Below are 8,255 nucleotides of genomic sequence, written 5' to 3'. Positions count from 1 at the left end.
CGTTCATCGTCAAAGCAAAGAAAAAGGAAGGCTTTGGCAATTCTACTAAGGAGTTGTCAGATGTCTTAACCCTGGGGTTGCTGCAAAAGACACGCAATGTTCTAGAAAAGGGTAAGGTGGTTGGCGGTGGTGTTAGGGTGGTGGTGGTGGGGGGGGACTCTTTTAGAAATCTTTAAATTTGGTTTAATTTAGATTCCTCTGCTGCTTTTCACACTTTACAGATACGCTGCAGAGTCCTGGGTTTCCGTTGTACTTTTCTCTCTTTTAATAAAAAACCTCAGGAATGGGTTTCATAGAATTGATTTTTTTTTTGTCAGTGTCTATCATTTTGACAATTATAGCTTGGGAGACCTGCTGAGCTGTCAGGAAAAGGACTCATCTTCACATTACTTTAACCAAAACAGTTATGGCTTTTAAAACTATAAATTAGATTACTATATCTGTCCCAACTTACTTGGCTGCCACCAGTTGAACTAGGCTAACATTCCTGAATTGCAAATAATCCTTTCCCCATGGATATTTTTATCCAGGGCAATATCCCTCTAATTCAAGGCTTGAAAAATGATGCCCACGTGATTTCGAGAAGATGAGCACTTTTAAGTTGTGAAGCATGTTGTAGCTTAAAAAAGAAAAAAAAAAAAACAACCATAACCTTCCAGGAGAATTATCTCTCAGGGAACAACAAAACAAAACAAAAACAACAAAAAAAACCCCACAAAAAATAAAAACAACAACATAAAACAACCCTGATGGAGACAGCTCTTTTCAAGTGCAAATGAGAGAATGACAGCAAGAAGAGGTTTGGGGGTGCCTCGGTGTCTCAGTGGGTTAAGCCTCTGCCTTCAGCTCAGGTCATGATCTCAGGGTCCTGGGATAGAGCCCCACATCAGGCTCTCTGCTCAGCGGGGAGCCTGCTTCCCCCCCTCTCTCTGCCTGCCTCTCTGCCTACTTGTGGTCTCTGTCAAATAAATAAATAAAATCTTTAAAAAAAAAAAAAAAAGAAGAGGTTTGAAATCCTTACTCATTTGGATAGTACCTTTGCTCTTTTAGTGTAAATATTGATATGTAATCCGGTTTTCCCTGTTGAAAATCACTTGCGCATACAAATATGCTCAGAATTTAATACACATATTTTCTGTTCCTTTCCTAAATCCTGTATTCTTTTCTTTATAACACCCTTCCCAGAAAAGCAGAGAGTGTGATTTACAGCCAATTTTTAAGATCTCAGCTCTGAAGAGCACCCAAAAAATTTGCTCATAAACGAGCAAAGGAGCCAGTATGTTTACATAAGCAAAGGTCTCATCATGTTCCTGTCCAGTTGCATTTTTTTCAAGAGGCTTCTTTAAAAAAGAGTCCCGGGGTCCTTGGGTGGCTCAGTCAGTTGAGCATCTGACTCTTGATTTCGGATCAGATCATGATCTCAGGGTCATGAGATGGCACCCCAACTTGGGCTCCGTGCTCAGTGGGGAGTCTGCTTGAGATTCTCTCTCTTTATCTCCCTCTGCCCCTCCCCCTTCTCTCTCTCTCTCTCTCTCTCTCTCTCAATTAATAAATAAATAAATGTTTTAAAAAAGAGTCTCAAGACATACTTCCATACAGAATTGGACTGTTGTAAATATACTGTGGAAGAAAGAGTGGGAAGGAGGGATAATCCTCAATCAGGGTTCCTCAAGCTAACAATATCAGCAGAGTATATAATGGGGTTTTAGCGTACAGGCAACTCCAAATTTATTTTAAAATTCTACATATTTGGGGGGGTCTGGCTGGTTCAGTCAGAAGAGCATGCAACTCTTGATCTCTAGGTTGTGAGTTTGAGCCCCACGTTGGGTGCAGAGATTATCTAAATAAATAAATAAACTTAAAAATAAAATAAAATTCAACATATTTTATAATGCACTACAATTATTTTTTTAAAGATTTTTTTACTTATTTATTTGTCAGAGAGACAGCAGAAGCACAGAGAACTATAGGCAGAGCAGGCAGAGGGAGAAGCAGGCTCCCTGCTGAACGAGGAGCCTGATGTGGGACTCGATCCCAGGACTCTGGGATCACAACCCAAGCCAAAGGCAGAGGCTTTAACCCACTGAGCCACACAGGCATCCCACATTATAATTCTTTACTATATAAACAAATAAAACATATTTTTTTTTTTTTAAGATTTTATTTATTTATTTGACAGTCAGAAATCACAAGTAGGCAGAGAAGCAGGCAGAGAGAGAGAGAGGAGGAAGCAGGCTCCCTGCTGAGCAGAGAGCCCGACATGGGGCTCGATCCCAAGACCCTGGGATCATGACCTGAGCCGAAGGCAGAGGCTTTAACCCGCTGAGCCACCCAGGCGCCCCATAAAACATATTTTAAATAAAGAATAATAGTTGTTTATATTCGTGAATAGGATACTGCTGTTTCTTCTCTTTTCTTAAAAGAAAAGTCTGTGGATGATGGATCGGTTGAGCCAAAAGTATGGCTCCAATTCCAAGTGGTTTTGCTGTCTATAGCCATACCACCCTGAACATGCCCAGTCTTGTCTGATCTTGGAAGCTAAGCAGGGTTGGCCATGGTTAGTACTTGGATGGGAGACCCATTGGTTTTATTTTATATTTATTAGTTGCTTTCTTTCTCTTGAAGTGATAAATATCAAATTAGCTTAATTTTTTAAAAGAACCTACTGGTTGAGATAATCAGAAAGTTCAGGGATACTGCTAATTTTAGACATGGCTGGATCTAGCTGCCCAAATGATGCCATCAAGAACATGTCCCTTTTCATCTCCTGGATCCGGGTTTTTGTTTTTGTTGTTGTTGTTGTTGATTTTGATTTTGGCTTTTTGTTTCGTTTTTTGCTTCCAATCTAGTCCTTCTGTCCATGTGGCAGCAAAGATGATCCCAAGCTGTTTCAGACTTATATACCTTATTGCCTATGCTCTCAAAAGAACTGGGAGTGTCTCCTTCAATAAAAACCCTGTGAAAATCTCCCAAAGGGCAGATTGATTACAAATCCATCTGCCCAGATATAAACCAATCACTGTGCCCAGGAAATGCCAGAATCACTGGACAGGCCCAGACTTGTTCCCATCCCTCAAACTTCGGTTGGCATCCACATGGACCACACAGCCTGAGAGGAGGAAGGAGGTAATTTCCTGAAGAAAATTTAGAATTCTGTTATCAAAGAAGTGGAGCATATGTCTGCTGGGGAAACACAACATTTGTCCACTTCATACACTAAATTCCTCTTGGAGAATGGGAGCGAACATTTGGTGGCTCAGATAGTTATGAATATGCAACTAGCAGAAAGGCCAGAAATTATGGGCAGGTCTCCCAGGGAAGTCTCTTTCCAGGGCTCCATACCCAGCAAACCCAACCAGCATGTCACACATGTTCTGGAAGTTTCCATTTCCATTTGGGTAGGAACCGAGTGCGAATTCCGATCTCCTGTTTACTTGTTGTTGGCATGGACGGTATTTCTTCATGTTGTGTCATACATTTGGATGTGGCATTAAGATTGTTGAGTGACATCTTCATCGAGGATAGAAAATTATCAATTCTCAGGAGGGAAAAAAGGAAATGATTGGACCATGGGCACCAGAGTTTGGTCTCCTAAAAAATCCAAAACCTTTGTGGACTCTGTGAAAAACCATGCAATCTCACCCTTAAGTGAGAGTTTCTAGCTTGTGAGATATGCCCCCTGAACCCAGCCCCTGTCATGGCAGAAGCATCTTTGCTGGATGGTCAATGTTATGGACAAACACGATCACCATCTTTCAGGTCTAAGAATTTCTTAATTTCCCTCTTTTGTTTCCTTTGCAACCATGGGTTCTTCCTCAATATTTCATGTTTCAGACATATGGCATTTTTGTGGTCATCCTTCCGTATTAAATTCTAATTTTCTTGCACGATAGCCGAAGAACATGGTCAATGTGTGAAGAACATGGCATATGTGATCCTGTTCCTGTGGAATTTATTGAGGTCTCTTTTATGACCTGATCGACGGTCTACTTTTCTGATATATTCTCCATATGTACCCAAAAGTGTGCAGAAAAAGATGGTGTGTTCTGCTGTTTGGTACATAGACTTTCCTCTCTCTCACTATACATATACATAGCAAAACTCTGAAAAATATAATTAATATGTTCAAGCGATATAAAAATGTGTACATATGTGCATATAATATACACATATGTATACATTGCATATGCATGTAGGGCCCACATACACTAAAGTGTATCAGCACCTCAGCCCAGCAGGGAATCGTGGTGCCTTCAGACACCAGTGACCTGGGATTTCTGTGATAAAGGGGGAGAGGCAGTTTGGGGACGAAACAAGAGGAGAACGTAAGATATTTTGGAGTGTGCTTACTGCTCATTTCCTTTTCATTTATGCTCAAAGTATACAATTTCAGCATAGAGATTTGACTGTCTTTGTAATTTAAAATATGAATGGATAACCCACCTACCATAAAATCCACTCTTTTATATTCACACTATTCAGTAACTTTTAGCCTATTCCCAGAGTTGTGCAACCATCACCAACTATGGAATTCCAGGTAATTTTCATCACCCCAAAAGGAAACCTTATACTCATCACCCTCTCCTCTAGCAACCACTAACCTGCTTCTTGCCTTATGGGTTTGATTCACCTATTCTGGGTCTTTATCATCAATGAAAGCTTACAATGCGTGGTCTTTTGCATTTGGCTTTTTGCACCAAGCGTGTTGTTTTCAAGGTTCAGGCTTGTTGAAGCATTATTCGTACTGAAACATGAAGCGTTCTTTGAAAAGCAGTGCTGTATGCAATTTTGTGAATGCAGAGTGTTCCATTGCATGGATATAGCACTATTGTTTATCCATTCATCCACTGATGGGCTGTTTGCACCTTGGGATATTGTAAGTCATGCTGTATTGAATATTTGAATAGACATTTTTGCATGGACATATGTTTTCCATACTCCCGGATAGATATCTAGGAATGAAATCACCAGGTCCTATGGCAACTCTACTTTTTACTTCTGGAGGAACAGCCTACCTGTTTTCCAAAGCCACTGCACCATGTTATATTCCCACCAGCATTGTAGGAAGGTTCCGGTTGTTTTCATCATTCCTTGCCAACATTTGTTTTTTGTCTGCCTTTCTGATGAAAGCCATTCTGGCGGGTATGAAGTGGTATCTTGCCCATCGTTCTCATTTGCATTTCTCTATGATTAACGACGTAGAACACTTTTTCACTTGTTTACTGGCCCTTTGGATGTCCTGTTTGGAGGAAAAACCTATTCAAATCCTCTGCCCTTCTAAAAAAAACTTGGCTATTTTTCTTTTTATTGTTGAGTTGTAAGTGTTCTTTACATATTTTGAATACTAGGCTCTTATCAGATATATGGTTTGCAAATATTTTCTCCCATTGTCTGAGTTGCCTTGCACTCTCTTGATAATGTCCTTTGAGGCACCAATGTTTTAAATTTGTGACTCGTGCTGCCTGCATAGGATATTCAAATAAACACATCACAGTCTTGAAAAAATAGAAATAAGCTCATACTTCTTGATGTCAAAACTTGCTACAAAGCGATAGCAGTCAAAAGTGTGGTGCCGGTCTAAGGACAGACAGAGACTGATAGGATAGAATTCTGAGTCTGGAAATAAAGCCATATTGAGGAAGGGTATGAACTATAAGTTGATATGCCCAGGCAAGGAGCTACAGCAGAGTGGGGAAGTGGGAGCAGATCTGTGAGTATGAAGTCATCAGCAGAACCTCAGAGAAGGGGAGAGTTTGGGATGGGTGGGAAGGGGACCAGGAGGGATAGATGTCCACGCATAAGGAAGATGACTGTCAGGGTTGACAGCCACTTCATTTTGTCTTCCTGAAGGTCATCGGGGTCTGGAGAAGCAGGGACCGAGGGCCAGAACAGCTTACTCCGCACCCTTTCAGTTCAAGGTTATGGACCCAAACTTCTACATACGACTGAGGTATGGTTAATCAGAACCTTAAGTATTTATGAGAAAACAGGACAAAAAAATTGTCATTGCAAACATTTACACCCCAACTCACTTCGTAGATCAGACTCAATGAAGTAAGTGACTTGCCCAAACAAATCACTAATTCATTAAGTTATTCATGCTGTAAGCTGCATCTATGGTGGGAAGGGTGCTGTGAAAGGTGTGATCACAGAAATAAATAGCCTTGGACCCTGTCCTCAACCAAATTAACAGTCTAGTGGGAGAAGTAAGATGTGGGTACAAATAATGAGAATTCTAAGGCAGAAAGTTCAAAATGCAGTAAAAGAGGTTGATAAGCTCTAGGAAGGATACGGAACTCTGGGAGTATAAGAGGAGGAGGAAATTCTCCCCACCGCAGGATAAGGAATGGCAAGGGAGGGGCTCCCTTGACAAGGGGGCAGATGAGGAGTGGATGTGAATGACCACTGGGACAAGTGGATAAGGGACTTCTTGGGGAAAGCAGAAGTTAGGAGAAAGCCAGTCTGCCGAGGCAAGGGTGAGACACAGGGAATAAAGGTAGACGAAGCTGAAAGGTAAGTTAATGGGGTGGGCTACAAGGCCTTGACTTTGCGGCAGAATTGATGGTGCTTGATCAGCGGACTATCGATCCCAATCCCGGGAAGGCCAGGTCACTCTCTGTCTTGCTCACACTCAACCTCCCAAAGCTTGCCTGGTGCTCCATACGTCTGTGCCGAGGGACTGGGCAAATCCAGACTAACCGAACCTCCCCTTGACTCCAACTCAGCTTAGTGATCCAGACAGCCATATTGTCACAGTTTGGGATCAATGAATCTGAACATGAACGAGGAAGTGAAAACCAATAAAGAACGCAAAGCGAAAGGAAAAATATGAGGGTAACATACAGCAGGTTCTGTTCCTACAGACCTCTCAAGGGAAAGGGGCTGTTTAAGGGAGAAAATCATTTTTACGCTTGATGTCATATTTGTATCTTCTTTAAAGATTTTACTTTTAGGTCATCTCTACACCCAGCGTGGGGCTCGAACTCACAACTCCGAGATCAAGGGTCGCACGCTCCACCAAGTGAGCCAGACAGGACCCCGAAGTTATGTTTGTATTCTTATTTTTTGCTTTCAGATTTAATCTCATATGATATTTTTCCCAGTATGTGCTGCGCTGTGTGTGTATTTGTGTGTGTGTGTGTGTGTGTTTGCATGTGTATGTTGGAACAAAAACGTATTTTCCTCTAGGAATTTGAAGGTGCTTTAGTAGAAATACATTTCTTTCTATTGGTTGATAATGTTCTTTAAAGATGTTTATACTAGAACGAAACGATATATGTTATAGAGCAGTACCGAAGCAGTGACAGAAGTTCTCAGACTTCGCGTCAGGACTTGCCCAAATGCCACACATTAATCTACAGCTAAAGACACGGAAATATAAAAGATCTATAAACACGACTGAGCTTGTCTTTTCTTTGCCTAAGTACATCTTTTTTCCTTTCCATAAGATCAGTCTTCACTCAGAAGTTCACACGCACAGAAAAAGTGCAACCAAGACTCAGCAGCATTTAGCGCTACCCTTTGAGGAGAATTACTGTACATTTGTGAAAATCCAAGTTTACCCAAAGGCACAGCCTCTTAAATAGAAGTCGCTGACAGAAAAAAAGAATTCTATCTGAACGTTCCATCTAAATAAGATGACTATCAAATACGTAGGTACCAATGCTACATTGCCATTAATATTAGTTTCATGAAGATCAGATTCTTTTTATAGGCTTACTCTATCTTTGTGATGGTTAATTGTATGTATCAACTTGGATGAGATTCTTTTGGATGAGAGTCACATTTAAACTGGTAAACTTTGGGTAAAGCAGACTGCCTTCCATAAGGGAGGGTCTTACGGAATGGGTGGGTCTGAGAATGGGTGGGCCTTGTCCAACCAGTTGACGGCATGAATAGAAAAAGACTGGTCTCCACAAAGAAGAAGAAATTCCTTGGCAGACTGCTGTCAGATTTCTTCTGGATCAAAGGTTTTTCTGGATTTCCTGCCTATTGGCTCACACTGTAGTGAAATATATATCTAATATGTGTGTGTGTGTGTGTATTTACATATTTGTTTATTTATATCAGGTGTAGGAGACACTCTATGTTTCAACCATAAAGATGTTGTTGAGGTATTTTCACAGAAACTTCTGTTCTACTCACCTCTTTTTTTCCTTCCACCTTTTTTTCTTTATCCATTTTTAACTGTATGCACAGTTATATATATTTTTTTATATATTTTTCTCAGAAATCTTAGCCGGAAAGAATTCAGT

Source organism: Martes martes, assembly GCF_963455335.1.
Source record: "Martes martes genome assembly, chromosome: 4".
NCBI lineage: Eukaryota > Metazoa > Chordata > Mammalia > Carnivora > Mustelidae > Martes > Martes martes.
This window is presented reverse-complemented; position numbering follows the sequence as displayed.